This window comes from Leptodactylus fuscus, chromosome 2 (assembly GCF_031893055.1).
Source record: "Leptodactylus fuscus isolate aLepFus1 chromosome 2, aLepFus1.hap2, whole genome shotgun sequence".
In the NCBI taxonomy this organism is placed as follows: Eukaryota; Metazoa; Chordata; class Amphibia; order Anura; family Leptodactylidae; genus Leptodactylus; species Leptodactylus fuscus.
This window is the reverse complement of record NC_134266.1, coordinates 153,811,221-153,828,566: the sequence shown is the minus strand read 5'-3', so window position 1 is coordinate 153,828,566 and position 17,346 is coordinate 153,811,221.

The window sequence follows — 17,346 nt, the reverse complement described above, 5'->3', positions numbered from 1 at the left end:
AAAAAAAGGGAGCACCAACTGGGTTTCAAGACACAATTTTTGCTTCTAAATGTTTCAGGCCCATTGCGCATTCAAACAAGATTTGAGTTACCAAAACAAATAAAACCCCCCATAAATGACACCATTTTATAAACTAGACTCCTTAAGGTATTCATTGAGGGGTATAGTGAGTATTTTGACCCCATAGGTTTTGAAAAAATTTGCCTCAAACAAAAAAAATCATATTTTTTATACAAAATTGTAATTTTAAAGGCAGTTTTTTTGCAGACATCACATAAAAATTAAGAAACACACCCCAAACTATATCACCCCACTTCTCCCGTACTCAAAAATGTACACTTTGTGGCTTTAATCCTATGTACGGACGCACGGTAGGGTCCCAAAAGAAGGGGGCTCCAACTGGATTTCAAGGGATTCTATCATTAAAATCCCTTTTTTTTTCTCGATCACATGTAGGAATAGCCTTTCTTAAAGAGAACCTTTCATCAGTTGGGGCAGAAGCGGTTTGATATGTTGCTGGAAAGCCGACAGTACACTGAATTCAGCACACTGTCGGCTTTCCCGTTCTGTGCCCCAGGTGAAGAGCTATCGGTGCCAGTACCGTAGCTCTTTACTGTCAGAAGGGCGTTCCTGAAGTCAGTCAGGAACGCCCTTCTTCACAGCAGCGCCTATAGCGCTTTACTCACCGCTCCTCACCGCTCTTACAGTACAACGCTATAGACAGAATGTCAGGAATGCCCTTCTGACAGTGAAAAGCTGCACTATCGGCACCAATAGCTCTTCATTGGGGGCACAAATTGTGAAAGCTGATAGTGCACTGAATTCAGCACACTGTCGGCTTTCCAGCGGTATATAAAACAGAATGTGCCCAACTGATAAATGGTTCTCTTTAAGAAAGGCTAGTCTTCTATCTTTAGATGTCTTCTCCGCGCTGCCATTTGGTAGAAATCCTGTTTTTTGTCTGTATGCAGATGTATGTCTGTATGCTGGGGGCGTCCTCAATGCTGCGATAGAAATCTCCAGCGCTGCTTCCATCTTCTTCAGGAAAGGTCTCTCTGCGCGTCTTTTTGAGGAGCTGGCTTCAAATTTTTACGCATGCGCAGTCAGCTCTGCCGTCGGGTCTAGGGCAGAGCTGACGGCGCATACCCGCCTGGTGTAAGCGACTGCGCATGCATAGAAATTTGAACCCAGCTCCAGAAGAAGAAGTGCAAAGGGCCCTGTGTAACGTTTATTATTGCCCCCCCTCCCCGACTCTATGAGGGTCTCCGATCACCTCTCTGAGCTGCCGGCTGCTGGAGGAAGAGGACGTGGATTAGCAGAGGTCCAGCAGGAGGGTAAGTGGATCCTAAGGTTAGAGTTTTTAGGCCACATCTCCGACATTGATCGGAGATGTGGCCTAAAAACTCTAAACTTAGGCGACGAACTAAAAAAAAAATGGTTATCTTCTCTCTATATTTTCAGAGTGGTTGGTGACAGCAGACAGCAGGGACCCTTCACCTTTCCCTCCTTCCCCAGCCGCTGATCTTCGTGTAATGGCGCCGGCAGCGCCATCTTGGATCTTGCAGCCAGCAGGGAGGGGGTTAAATGCAGAGATCAGTGCAGCGGAAGGTAAGTATAGGCCCAATCTATAGATTATAGATCAATGTTGGAGATTTGGCCGAAAAACTACAGATTTAGCCACAAGGCCTTTCAAGATGGCGGCCGTCACTATTCAATGAATAGTGACGATCGCCGGACTGGGGTCGGGTAATGGCTGGCCCACTGATGTTCACCAGGTTGTCAGCTAACACAGCTGGAAACCTGGTGAATTTTGGCACTGATAGGGTTAAAACCTATCCTGACTGCCCAACGTAATTTTACTATAGAGCAATCAGGAAGGACCTGTCAGTGCTGACATAATTTTATTATGGGCCGGTCGTTAAGGGGTTAAATATGGTATATTATTAATTATAACATTCTATAGTATTGTTCTTTCATTTTGCTTGTCGAGACTCACACTCTCTTCCTTTAAGAAGATTTGCAGCAAAACTACCTTAAGTACATCCCTCAGGCAAGTTATACTTGAGGTACTGTAGTTCCTGAATTGGGAAAGAGTGCTTCATGTATAATAAATCTCATCCCATTCCCATCTGCTGTTATGTGCTGAGACTAAATTTGCTATTTAAGCGCTTCTCAAGCTGAAGTCACACTGCTGCCTACATAGCACTTTGCAGTTTTCCTTACCATTTGAGTGCATTATTTTATTACAAATGCTGAATGATATGTTTCTACTTTTGAATTTTGTTTATATCCACAGTTTTCTGTTATCTCACTTTGACAGTCTCTAACACTTTTTTTTAACCAGCGATATAATCCAATTTAATTTAGAACAATGGCAGTTACCATAAAGTATGTCACGGAAGTCTGAAAAATGTATTTGTGAGAACAGCTAACAAATAGAAAAACATATAGCTTTCTGTAAAATATCTAGGACAGGGAGCTACACAGTATTAAAAGCTATAAGAAATTGCAAAAATTCTAATACAAATTAACCTTTACACACAATTGATGTACAGCATACAGTTACTATCGCAAGTGGCATATATCAATGTATCTAAACTTTATTGTGTTGGCATTACATCCAATCAATCCTTTATAGAGTTTTTAAGCTTGTATTCATTCCTACAAAACAACAGGACATAGGTATGCTGTATCTCATCTGGATAATGAATTATTTTGCTTCCGTATATTGTATGAACTTTAAAGATGTTGTCAATCATTGTCCCACATAGGGCTCACAATGAACGTTCCCTATCAGTATCCTTGCAGATATTGTCTTTAGTCAGATTTGAACCTAAGATTGAGCCACCATGCTGCCCAATGTTTTAGTATTTAAACAGAGGGTAGTCTGTGCAAGTTATTCTTATTTCTTTACTTCCTATGGAGTCACCTGGTGCTTAGGAAATAAAGTTTAGCAAACTACATTCATTCAGTTAAAAACCATACTACTGTACAATATAATGTGTTCTGTGCCTTAGAGATTCTCAGAGAAAAAATAAAATTTAACCTCTTAATTCACATCCAAGACTCCCTTTCCCCTGAACATTTGCTATGTTCATAACACCACAAAACAAATAAAAAAGCTTTTTGTCTGCTACTGGGCAAAAATCATTTGTCCTATACTAAATCGAACATGTGGATTCCAAATCCGAAGTCAGAATTGTTGTAACATGTCAGGTAATTTTGCTATGCATAAGTATGCCTAAATGAATTAAGCACTCGGAAAATATTGAATAATTTTGAACAGAATGAGTTTTACTCCATCAATTTCCTGATCTACATAAAAGTTTTACTAGTAAACAGTGTATGAAAATGTAATGAAATAGCAAAATTTAAAAAAGTCTCATTTTTCAGTGTAAAAGTCTTACTTGAGCAAGGCCCAGGACTGTTAAAAATGCTTCAGGCATCTGCTTTTGAGTATGTGTCATATTGGGTTGAGTCATATTTTTCTGTTGCAAACACCAGCAGTAGCCCCCCCCCCATCATGTTGGGATTCCATCTGTTCTCCATTGTAGAAATATCATTATAAAACCGCTTTCAATGTTCGTCACTTACGTGTCCCAAATTGGGTGGGAAAAAGTCAAGATGGGAATGTTAGAAATGTATTTTCGATGACATTCGGCAGCCGAGTTGTTCATATGCTGTAAGCCTCGTCTATACTAATTCAGCAGAGTTTTCAGCTTGTCTGTTCCCAAGGAAGTTCTTTACTACTAGCACAAATGCATCCCAAGCTGTAAGGTCCAGAGGGTTGAGCTTTGTTCTGAATGTGTCTTCATGCATTAGTTTGATGATTTGGGGGAATAAAAATTCTGCCCTTTATTTTAGCCTCAGTTTTCAGTGTGCTAAACTTCTCCTTCAAGTACTGGAAACCATTTCACGATCAAGTGCAATTACAACATTTTTCATTAAGCCAAATTTTGTTGTGAAGTGGTGGAAGATAAACTTGAAGTTGATCAACCAGTGGTTTATGTGTACTTGACAATGTGTACTTGACAATGAGAGGTCTCTGTCTCATATTGTAATGATTGTTGTCATCACAATTGTTCCATAGGCACAAGAAACAAATATACTCTGTGTACACTAACTGTAGGCCAAGCAGCAATGCTACCACTTTCAGGTCAAAACAAATTTTCCATTTATGTTCTGAGAATTTGATCATTTCCAATTAGCCTCCATTCATCAAATGTGTACCATCTAACTCCATCATAAGACCATTTACACCAGTACAGAAACAGACAACGCTTTTCATTGCATAGTAGGCAGCTAACTTGGTGTGTCTGTGATGAAAGTGTTAAGTTTTGGTGCCGGAGAGGTCTATGTCCATTGGAATATTCCAAATATATTATGCATTAATATTATAACTGAATAGGCTTTACAAACTTAAAATCTAGACGTGTGAGACAAATTCCGAGTTCATATTCATATGTGTAAACCACATGTTTTTCTCTCAGTAGTAAAATCATTGTTTCATGGTGTAATTCCTGGCTTCCATGCAAGGCAGTTAATATTTTGCTTAATAAGAAGCACCGCTGTGACAAGTGTGTACGTGTGGCAATTGTGACTGAGCCTAGTGGACAGTGGTCAATAATGACATATTAAAGATAATTCATGCATGTCCATTCACAGAGAATATAGTGGTATATATTGTGTTATCCAACATGTCTTTTATGTGTTTTTCTCTAGATAACCTTCCAAATTCAAAAATGGTTTCTGATTCCTATAACAAAGTAAAAACAAAAAAATATGTATACCCCGCATGTTTAAATTTGTAGGAGATTTGAAATTGCTACGCCTCACTATGTTACAGCTTATTGACATGACAGAGCTGTGTACTCGACCATCAAAAAAAAAAAAAAATTCACTAATTTGCTATGCATCAGTTCAGAGATCCCCTTAGAAAACTGTTTTTTGATTTATTTTTTTTTACAATTCTTCTGAATGATTTTCCTGACCAAGTTTGGTCTTATTTCACCATTTACACCCTTGACAGGTTCCACTTCACAACAACACTGCTGGTTGGCCATTCATAGATGCATATAGTACATTACTTCCAGACACAATATTGGCAAAATCATCTGACACATTGTGGCAAAATCATTTTTGTCTTGAAAGAGTATTTCAAGACATAAATATCTGGATATGTCTGACACAGTAAACAGTCACAAAAGAACACATCCATATTTAAACATGCCATGTACTCTAAAATGAAAATTTCCTTAAAATACAATGGTTTGAATTTTTTTTTTTTTTTTTTTTTTAAGGAAGTAGACCCCTTTCCACTTTTAAAATTGTTTCTAATTTCTTTAACCATGCTGTATATGCTAAAACACAAAAGACAAAAATAATATTTTGCAACTAAATATTTGACAAAATCCAAGAAACCTAATTGCTGGCTATTTGTATGCCTCATATAACTGGGTTTTCTGGAGAAAATGTTTGGAGCTGGTGCTATATACACGATCATAAACTAAAATGTATATGTACATGGTGGTGAGTTATCTGAGTTTTTGTTTAAAACAAAGACAACTGGTAGAGTTGAGGGGCAAGGAAAGATTGTACAGGTATATAGGTGAAGGGAAAAGGACAAGACTGTAATAATTTGGAGAGTATAGGTAGGTTAAGCACGTTGAGTAGTCCCATCTAGCAGTGGATGAATGCTGCCCAATATATAAACCATAAGAATGACCTTTAATGCCGGGGTCAGTATCTCCACAGTAGCAGGTGCCTTTTTTTGGTTTTCTGTTTTTTCTACCTCTCTTTCTGTGTCTATCTGCCTGGATTCCAGATCCCGTAGATTAATTTACTTCATTGACAGTCTCCTTTCCTATACACAGGATTCATTTTTTGTGTTGTCTCTACATAGTAAATATAGCATGAGAAGCAGTAACAGGAAAGACCAAGCAACACTGATCAGCATACAATACAGAATCTACTAACACAGTTTTTTTTAGTTTTTTTTTTTTTTCCCCTTTGGAAACCTTACTAATGGCTACCTCTATTCTCTGACAGCTGATATTTTTTGTCTTCTGCGAGGGATGCAAAAAGTCCTTCACCAGCACCAATTCAGGTAAGAGACTTTTCTAAGGCTTGGTCTATATGTCCAGAGATTGGTCTCAATAATTGACAGCCTTCCAAGTGGAAGAAAAGCAAATAGAGTAGCACAGAGAGGCCCTATGGGGTCCTTCCAAACTCACAAAGTGAACAGACATTTAGGTTCCCATAATGTCTGTTCAAATCCTCCTCCGGAGCTCCACCAGTCTGCTCAGCTCCCCCTGCTGCAGTTAACGTTGTATACAGACTAATGCGATGGATCCACTTTATTGAAGTTACTTTATTGAAGCTGATTGTTCGACTGTTCGAACGGGTTTCGAACCCCATTATAGTCTATGGGGAACATATACTCGTTAAGGGGAAACCCAAATCCATCTCAGGAGGGTCACCAAGTCCACTATGACACCCCAGGAAATGATGCCAAGACCTCTGCAATGCAACTGAGACAGCAGGGGAAGCATGCCTGGGGGCATATAACAAGCCCAAGTCACAATTTTACCCCACCATCACAGCCTATCAACTACAAACTTTCCACACTCAAAAAAAAAAAAACACTATGAAAGTGGAAAAATACCTGGAAACCTTTACTCCCCAATTGGATAGACAGAAACCCGAATTTAAACTAAAGAAACATTAACAAGCACCCCTTTAAATCACATTGCCCATGACAACCACAGATGGAATAGGCAATGGGAAATCCAAAAGCCTCCACCCTTAACTGTCATTATTCATGTGTGTGTGATGTGGTGAGACCTTCAAAAATTCACTTAAGACCCTTAAGCTGAGCTACCAACAGAGATTGAGGCCCTTCAGCTGACTTCAGCCTTTTACCTGTAGAGTTTTAGGCCCTTTAACTTAGTTCAGCCTTGCACCAGCAGAGATTTGTTGGTCCTTTGGGTGAGTTGAGCCTTTAAAGAGCAGAGATTTAGTTTTTGGCCCTTTGGGTGAGTTGAGCCTGTAAACAGCAGAGATTTAGTTTTTGGCCCTTAGAGCGAGTAGAGCCTTTAAACAGCAGTGTATTTGTCCCTTGGAGTGAGTAGAGTCTTGCACCGGCAGTGTTTTGACCCTTGGAGTGAGTTGAGCCTTGCAACGGCAGTGTTTTTGGCCCTTGAAGTGAGTATAGCCTTTAAAAAGCAGTGGTTTTGGCCCTTGGAGTGAGTAGAACCTTGCACTGGCAGTGTTTTTTTGCCCTTGGAGTGAGTAGAGCCTTGTACCGGCAGTGTTTTTGGCCCTTGGAGTCAGTAGAGCCTTGCACTAGCAGTGTTTTTGGCCCTTAGAGTCAGTAGAGCCTCTAACCAGCAGAGTTTGGGGGAATCAGGGTGGATTGAGACTCTAACCAGCAGAGTTGGGGGGAATCAGGGTGGATTAAGACTCTAACCAGCAGAGTTGGGGGGAATCACAGTGGATTGAGACTCTAACCAGCAGAGTTGGGGGGAATCAGGGTGGAGTGAGGCTCTAACCAGCAGAGTTGGGGGGAAATCAGGGTGGATTGAGCCTAATAGGAGCATAATTGTGCGACGCTGATGGTGCAGGAGGAGGAGGAGGAATTGTAGAGGGTGAGCACACACATGAACCTTCATGTCGGGTTGCTTGACACAGGTGGACATGAAAATGATGGGTCTATCCAGTGGCTGTTCATTTTGATCAGCGTCAGCCGGTCAGCACAGTTAGCTGACAGCTGGCTGCACTTATCTGTAATAATGCCACCGGCTGCGCTAAAGACCCTTTCCAAAAGCATGCTCACGGCAGGGAAGGAAAGGACCTCCAATGCGTACAGCGCAAGTTCCAGCCACAAATCCAACTTCGAGACCCAATAAGTATAGGACGCAGAGGGATCGGAGAGGACAGCCAGGTACTCCCACAACATGCGCCTATACTTGTCCTTCCTGGTGACACTAGGCCCCTCAGTGGTGGTAGTTTGGCAAGTGGGTGTCCCAGACCTTGGAGAGTGTGCCCCTGCCGGGTGTGGACCGGACGGCAGTTGTTCGCCTGTTGGAGGAACTCTCCTGTGTGCCGCCGAGAGTTGATGGAAACATCTCCATCATATTCTGCACCACTTCCTTGTGGCAATGGCTCGTGCAACTGGCCCTCCCCTCTACCGGAATAAAGCTAGACACATTATTTTTATACCGGGGATCGAGGATTGCAAAAATCCAGTAGTTGTTGCTCTCCAGGATTTTGACAATGCGTTTGTCAGTTGAAAAGCACTCCAACATGTATTCAGCCATGTGTGCCAGAGTGTTACTTGGCTGCCCCCACCAGAATGCTCTCCATTTCCTCCTCTTTCTCCTCCCCCATCCACGCTGCAGCAATGAGACGCACTGAACTTCCCCACTAGCCTCCTGTGTGACAATGAGATCTGCCACTTCGTCATCCTCCTCTTCCTCCCTAAATATACGCAGTGAAGTGGACAGGAGTGTGCCCTGACTATCCTGCTGGGATGGTTGTGCTCCTATGCCCGACTCCTCAGCGTCCAATGTGTTATCCCTGATGGCGATGAGGGATTCTCGCATCACACACAGGAGCGGGATTGTGACACTCACGAGTGTGTCGTCACAGCTAACCCTCATGGTTGACTCCTTAAAGACACGCAGATCTTGCATAAGTCTGCCATCCATGGCCACTCATGGTGCAGAAACTGCGGAAGCTGACTCTGAGGGACCCTTGGGTTTTGGAGATGGTACTCCATCAAGGGTCTCTGCTGCTCACACACTCTACTCAACATGTGGTATGTTGAGTTCCATCGTGTGGGGATGTCACACATCAGTCGGTGTTCTGGCAGATGGTGGTATTGCTGGAGGCTTCGGAGGTTAGTAGTGACTACTTTAGACTTGCAAAAGTGGGCGCACAAGCACTGCACTTTCACCAGTAGCTCGGGTAAATTTAGGTACATTTTTAAAAACCGTTGCACCACTAAATTGAACACGTGGGCCAGACATGGAATGTGTTGGAGGTTGGCAAGCTCCAGAGCCGCTACCAGGTTCCGGCCCTTATCACACACAACCATGCCTGATCCCTGGTGCATCAGCGAAAACCATGTTGCCGTCTCATTGAGGAGGGCATCCCTCACCTCGGAGGCAGTGTGCTGTCTGTCCCCCAAGTTGATGAGCTTCAGCATGGCCTGCTGACGTCTCCCCACACCAGTGCTGTAGCATTTCCAGCAGGTAGCTGGGATCGATAAGATGGCGGAGGAGGAGGGTGGTGGTTCAGAGCCCCTGCCAAGGATGTTGGGTGGGGAAATGAGGTAGACCGCCCCAGATTGTGACCCAGTCCCAGCCTCAACTACATTCACCCAGTGTGCCATCAGTGAAATGTAGCGTCCCTGTCCGCATCCACTTGTCTACGCGTCGGTGGTCAAGTGGACCTTTGTGCAAATCGCGGAACTTAGGGCCCACCTGCTGTTGCGTGACACGTGCTGGTGCAAGGCGGGGACAGCACAGCAGGAGAAGTAGTGACAGCTAGGGACGTCATAGCGAGGTGCCGCACTTGTCATCAGGTCATGAAAGATCTGAGTTTCCACAATCCGGAATGGCAACATCTCCTGGGCCAGGAGTTTGGAGATGTGCGCGTTTAAGGCTTGTGCATGGGGGTGGGTAGCACTGTATTTTTGCCTGTGCTCAAAAGTCTGGGAGATGGTGGGTTTCTGTGAAGAGGCGCATGATGGTACAGGAGAAGGAGTTAAGGCAGGAGAAGGAGCTGAGGCAGGAAAAGGGGAGGATGAAGGAGAAGTCTCCAAAGTGGAGGCAGATGTGGAGGTTTCCTGGCTGCTGGTCAGTACTGCAGCACCAGCACTGGCAACAGTGGGAGAGGCAGTGGCGGCAACACCAGACGACGATTGTCCTGCTTTTGCTCTCTGCCACTAAGCCCAGTGCTTGCCTGCCTACCAAATGACGGCGAATGCCAGTGGTCGCAAGGTTGCTCTTTTCAGAGCCCCTATTCAGTTTGGAGTTGCAGAGTGTGCAAACTGCACTATATTTTTCTGCCGCACATACATTAAAAAAATTCCACACCACCGAAGACCGTGGCCTCAATGTGGGAGTTTTTCTAGGCTGGCTACAAGAGGGAACATTTTCGGCCCTGCTGGCTGTGACCTGGCTTCGGTGAAGCAGCTGTCCTCTGCCTCTGGACATGCCTCTGCCTCTAGCCATGCTCTTTGGTGCTGTACTTCCCTCAACATCTATACTGCTCTGCCCACTTGACCCCTCCCTGTCCAGGTCGGGTCAGTGTCCTCGTCGTCCACCACCTCCTCTTCCAATTCCACCTCCTCCTCCTCTTGCACACCGACCATGGCAACAGGTTGCCCTGATGGCAACTGTGTCTTGTCATCGTCATCACTGAGGGCCGATTGCTGGTCAACAACAACAACAGGAGATAACGGATGCTCCAGTGTTTGTGCATCAGGACACAGCAACTCATCTGTTACCTCTGGTGATTCAGGATGTGGTGGGACAGAGAGAGGGACAGTGAATGGACCTGAAAACAGCTCCTGGGAGGTGGGAAAGGTGGGATTAGTTTGATGGTAAGATTGGGCATGTTGTGAGGAAGGAGGACCAGACTGTTGGGTAAGAGGAGGAGTTGAGGTAGAGGCTGACTGGCTGGTGGAGAATGTGCTGGAAGCATTGTCCGTCAGCCATTGTAACACCTGTTCCTGGTGCTCAGGCCTGGTTAGGGTTGTACCCTGCACCCTACTTAATGTGGCCATCAAGCCGGGACTGTGGGGAAGCGCAATGCTTGCTGCCGCAGGGCAGTAGGCACAGTAGACGATGTTGGTTGAGCGCAACCTTGCTCCACATCTGCATTTCCACGCCCCCGTCCTCTTCCCCGTCCTCGTCCCCCGTCCCCTTGCACTAGCATTACGCATTTTTGATGTATAGTAATGCCCTTTTTATGGTCTATACACCCCAGAGAAAAGCTGTTTTTCACGTATATAGCAAGAAGTAACTGCTGTGGTTTCCTGCTATTTTTTGAGGGGACACCCCTAACAAAAGCTTGTTTGCACGTATATAGCAAGAAGTAACTGCTGTGGATTCCTGCTATTTTTCTGGGGGGGACACCTCTAACAAAAGCTGGTGTGCACGTATATAGCAAGAAGTAACTGTTGTGGATTCCTGTTTTTTTTTTTTGGGGGGGGGGACACCCCTGAGAAAAGCTGGTTGGAACGTGTATAGCAAGAAGTAACTGCTGTGGATTCCTGTTTTTTTTTTTTTTTTTGGGGGGGGAGGACACCCCTGAGAAAAGCTGGTTGGAACGTATATAGCAAGAAGTAACTGCTGTGGATTCCTGCTATTTTGTGGGGGGACACCCCTAACAAAAGCTGGTTTGCTCGTATATAGCAACAAGTAACTGTTCTGTATTCCTGTCTTCCACTGTCTGTGGAAAGTTGAACTCCTGTACCTGTTGTTCTTCGGTTTTTCCCTGCCTATCTGAAGCTAATGTCTATCTAGCCCTCAGCAGATATGTTTCTCTCCTTATCTCTGACCGAAAATCTGGCAAATATGGCAGCGGCCATTCTTAGAAATGGGAGGTCACACTAGTAGAAGCTATCTAGCCCTCAGCAGATCTCTCTCTCTCTGCCTATTTCTTTCTTTCTTTTTTTTTTTAAATGTAGATTGTGAGTCCCACATAGAGCTCACAATGTAAATTTTTTCCCTATCAGTATGTCTTTGGAATATGGGATGGAAATCCATGCAAACACGGGGAGAACATACAAACTCCTTGCAGATGGTTTTCTGCCTTTGAACACCAGGACTCCAGCACTGCAAGGCTGCAGTGCTAACCACTGAGCCACCGTGTGGCCCCTACTCTGCCTATTTCTCACCGCAAATGAACGAAGATGGCGCTGGCTATTCTTATAAATGGGAGGTCACATGTTTTCGGCAGCCAATGGGTTTTTTCAATTTTTTTCACTGCCTCCGTTGTCGTAGTTCCTGTCCCACCTCCCCTGCACAGTTATTGGTGCAAAAAACGCGCCAGGGAAGGTGGGAGGGGATACGAATTTTTACTGCGTATGCCGCGTGGTATTCAATTGGGAACGAATACCTCGAACAGCCTGATATTCGATTGAATACCTATTCGATCGAACGGTGTTCGCTCATCTCTAATAAAGAGGTTTATGAATATAAACTGGTTCACGAAGGGGTTAAACCTTTTTTCTCCAGATGAAGGAGGTGAGCATCATTTTTCCATATTTCTTGTATGGGCCTTTTATATATTTATAAAGGTTTATCATTTATCTCCTCAAGACTAAACAAAATTAACTCCATTAATGGTTCCTCATGTTGAGACTAAACTTCATGAATGACATTTATGATAAGCTAAACAATGGTCGTGACTTAAAAACAGAAAAGCATTCATCTACACAGAATACGTCTTATAAATGTAATTAAGAAGCAGAGTGCCGACAGTATCAATAAAGCACATGCTTTACAAATATTAAGAAAGAAGCTGCTGTCATTGTCTGGTCTGTGCCGCTTGTGCCCAGTGATGAATAATTAATGTGAGATAGATGTTTGATCCGCTCTTGTGTGGCAGGATTGAGATAGCTTGCTGAACTTTAAACTGTCTTGCGTTTCATTGATCTTCACTTTTTGAAGATTGTCCCCTGGTAGGCTATAAATCTTTCAAATTTGTTAAAAAGCTCAAATGCTGCCCTCTGATTCAATAAAGCACTTTAAGGGAATCTGGAGAGGACACAGTGTTAAAGATGTTGCTGCTACCATAAGTTATCTGATGTAGTACAAAGACGTTTAACTCTTCAGAATGTTCCTTGTTTTAAAAGCACAATGTGGCCTTATGGAGTCACCTGAATCTAAGTTTTCCTAAATACAGTATCTATAGCTGATCCTTAAAGAGATTATCCAGATCCAAAAATTAACTGCAAATGCATCCACAACAATGCTAAATACTCACTGTTCCTTGTATCACTGTTATTTACACTAAAGGGAGAAGCTGAAACAAACTTGGCACAGTATCTACCCACAAACGCTAAAGTGGGATTCACAGCAATTAAGTCAGGCTGTATCTGCGCAACCCAGCTTTCCGCGGTGGGGATTAAGCTAAGTGGGATACACTGAAATTGTATGCCCATATACCCTATATACGCTTAATCCAGGGTTCAACAGTGTGTTCCCCCCTCCTGAAACTAAGGGGTATACACTGAAATTCTCAGCCCATATACACTATATACGCTTCATCCAGGTTGTCAGTGTGTACCCACAAAAAATCAGTGGGATATACATTCTAATTATCAGGCTATAAACGCTTCATCCAGGTTCATCTATCAAAACTAGCTAAAAATGCGCAAGGCTACCGGTAAGGGACGTGGATGAGGTCGTGGGCAAGGCCGGGGATGTGGGAATGCTTTTGGGGAGCAAGGTCGCGGTGAAGCCACAGCGCATTCCGTGCCTACTCCTCAGGGGCAGCAAGCATTGCCCTTCTCCACAGTCTCCGGCTTGCTGGCCACATTAAGTAGGGTGCAGGGCACAAACCTAACTAGGCCCAAGCACCAGGAACATGTGTTACAATGGCTGGTGGATAATGCTTCCTCCACATTATCTACCAGTCAGTCAGCCTCTACCTCAACTCCTCCTCCTACACAACATTCTGGTCAGCCTTCCTCCCAAAATGCCCAATCTTCCCAGCAGAGTAATCCCAACTTTCCCTGCTCCCAGGATCTGTTCTCTGGTCCTTTAACGGTCCCTCCATTTCCCGATTCCACGGAGCTACCAGATGCCTTACTGTGTCCAGATGCCCAAGCACTGGAGTCTCCTCCATCTCCTGTTGATTTTTTGGTGGTTGACCAGCAACCCACCCTCAGTGACGATGATGAGACACAGTAGCCATGTGCGGTGTGCAGGAGAAGAAGGAGAGAGAGGAATTGGCAGAGGAGGTGGCGGAGGAAGAGGACACTGACCCGACCTGGAGAGGGGGGATGTCAAACAGGGAAAACAGTGTCGATGTTGAGGGAGGTGCAGCACCAAAGAGGGTAGCTAGAGGCAGAGGCATGTCCAGAGGCAGAGGTCAGCTGCTTCGCCGAAGCCAGGTCACCCCCAGAATGGCCCAAGATGTTCCCTATCATAGCCAGCCCAGAAAAACTCCCCCATCGAAGGCACATTCCTTGATGGTGTGGAGATTTTTCAAGGAATGCGCGGAGGACAAATATAGTGCGGTTTGCACAATTTGCCACTCGAAACTGAGTAGGGGCTCTGAAAAGAGCAACGTTTCGACCACTTCCTTGCGTCGTCATTTGGAATCCAAGCACTGGGCTCAGTGGGAGAGAGCAAACATAGGACAATCGACTGCAGGCCATGCTGAAGCTCATCAGCTTGGGGGACAGACAGCACACTGCCTCCGAGGTGAGGGATGCCCTCCTCGATGAGACAGCAATATGGTTTGAGCCGCGGCACCTGGACCCATGCATGGTCGTGTCTGATAACGGCAGGAACCTGGTAGCAGCTCTGGAGCTTGCCAACCTCCAACATGTTCCATGCCTGGTCCACGTCTTTAACCTAGTGGTGCAACTTTTTTAAAGACATACCCAAATGTGCACGAGCTACTAGTGAAAGTGCGGCGCTTATGCACCCACTTTCGCAAGTCTACAGTAGCCGCTGCTAGCCTCAAAAAACTCCAGCAACGCCTACATCTGCCCAAACAACGGCTATTGTGCGATGTCCCTACATTCTGGAACTCAACATATCATATGTTGAGCAGAGTGGTTGAGCAGCAGAGACCTTTGATGGAGTACCATCTCCAAATCCCTAGGGTGCCACAAAGTCAGCTCCCTCAGTTTCTCAACCATGAGTGGCCATGGATGGGAGACCTATGTGAAATCCTACGGGTGTTTGAGGAGTCCACCAAGAGGGTCAGCTGTAACGACACACTAGTGAGCGTAACAATCCCGCTCTTGTGTGTGATGCGAGAATCCCTCATTGCCATCAGAGATAACGCAGATCACACTGCGGAGTCAGGGATAGCAGCAGAACCGTCACAGCAGGAGAGTAGTTCCACACACCTGTCCTCTTTACAGCGTTTAATGACGGAGGAGGAGGAGATAAAGATGTGGCAGATGATATGATTGTGACACAGGTGGCTAACGGGGAAGTTCAATGCATCCCATTCTTGCAGCACGGACGGGGCGAAAGGGAGGAGGAGGAGAAGGAAGAGGAGGAAATGGAGAGTGACCTTTCTGGTGGGGGCAGCGAAGTCATGCCAAGTAACACTCTGGCACACATGACTGACTTCATGTTGGGGTGCTTTTCAAGTGACAAGCACGTAGTCAAAATAATGGAGAGCAACCAATACTGGATATTTGCAATCCTTGACCCCCGGTATAAAAATAACATCTCGTCTTTTATTCCGGTAGTGGCAGAGAGGACAGTTCCTCCATGAGGTGAACAAGTGCTGTGCGGTCCACACCCACAAAGGGTACACTCTCTAAGCTCTGGGACCCGTTAATGGCACCCCCTCGCCAATCTCCCGCCACTGAGGGGTCTAGTGTCACCAGGCGGGAAAAGTATAGGCGCATGTTGCAGGAATACCTGTCCGACCACAGCCCTGTCCTCTCTGATCCCTCTGTGCCCTACACGTATTGGGTGTCAAAGTTGGACCTGTGGCTTGAACTTGCCCTATACGCCTTGGAGGTGTTGTCCTGTCCTGCCGCAAGCGTGCTATCTGAAAGGGTTTTCAGCATAGCCGGTGGTATCATCACGGATAAGCACAGCCGGCTGCCAGCTGAGAGTGCCGACCAGCTGACTTTCATCAAAATGAACAGCTACTGGATAGACCCATCATTTTCGTGCCCACCAGTGTCAAGCACCCCAACATGAATTGTCATGTCTGCGCTCAACCTCTACAATTCCTCCTCATATTCCTCCACCATCTGCGTTGCACAATTCTGATCCTTCTAGGCTCAATCCACCCTGATTTCCCCAAACTCTGCTGGTTAGAGGGGGAATCCACCCTGATTTCCCCAAACTCTGCTGGTTAGAGCTGAATCCACACTGATTTCCCCAAACTCTGCTGGTTGGAGGCTGAATCCATCCTGATTTCCCAAAACTATGCTGGTTAGAGGCTGAATCCACCCTGATTTCCCAAAACTCTGCTGGTTAGAAGCTGAATCCACTCTGATTTCACCAAACTCTGCTGCTAGAGGCTGAATCCACCCTGATTTCACCAAACTCTGCTGATTAGAGGCTGAATCCACCCTGATTTCACCAAATTCTGCTGGTTAGAGGCTGAATCCACCCTGATTTCCCCAAACTCTGCTGATTAGAGGCTGAATCCACCCTGATTTCGCCAAATTCTGCTGGTTAGAGGCTGAATCCACCCTGATTTCCCAAAACTCTGCTGGTAAGAAGCTGAATCCACTCTGATTTCACCAAACTCTGCTGGTTAGAGGCTGAATCCACCCTGATTTCACCAAACTTTGCTGGTTAGAGGCTGAATCGACCCTTATTTCACCCATCTCTGGGCCAAAAACACTGCTGGTGCCAGGCTCAACTAAGTTAAAGGGCCTAAAACTCTGCTGGTAAGAGGCTGAAGTCACCTAAAGGGCCTCAATCTCTGCTGGTAAATAAGCTTATGGGCCTCTAACTTAATTTGGAAGGGCTCATGTTAAAGGCCAGGAAAGTGAATTTTGGAAGGTCTTACCACATCACACACACATCCACAATGACAGTTAAGGGTGGGTACTGTTGGATTTCCCATTGTCATGGGCAATGTGATTTAAAGGGGTGCTTGTTAAGGTTTCATTAGAGTAAAATTTGGGTTTCTGTCCATCCAATTGGGGAGGAAAAAAGGTTTCCAGGTATTTTTCCATTTTCATAGTGGGTTTTTTGAGTGTTGAAAGTGTGTAGTTGATAGGCTGTGATGTTGGGGTAAAACTGTGACTTGGGCTTGTTAGATGCCCCCAGGCATGCTTCCCCTGCTGTCCCAGTTGCATTCCAGAGGTGTTGGCATCATTTGCTGAGGTGTCATAGTGGACTTGGTGACCCTCCTGAGTCGAACATTGGTTTCCCCCTAAACGAGTATTGAGCGGCTACTCGAATCGAACTTCGAACATTTCACTGTCCTCTACCCATGTTTCATCAGCATGCTCTCACTCTATGTACCCCTCCCTTCTCTACTTTCCTTTGGTGCGCAAATTCCCTTCCCGCTACAGGTCTGTTTTATGTTAGTGTCAGTCTTGCGTCTCAGTTCTTCAGTCCATGAAGCCACCTGATCCTGACCAGTCAATAAATTTCTCCCATGGGGGAGAAT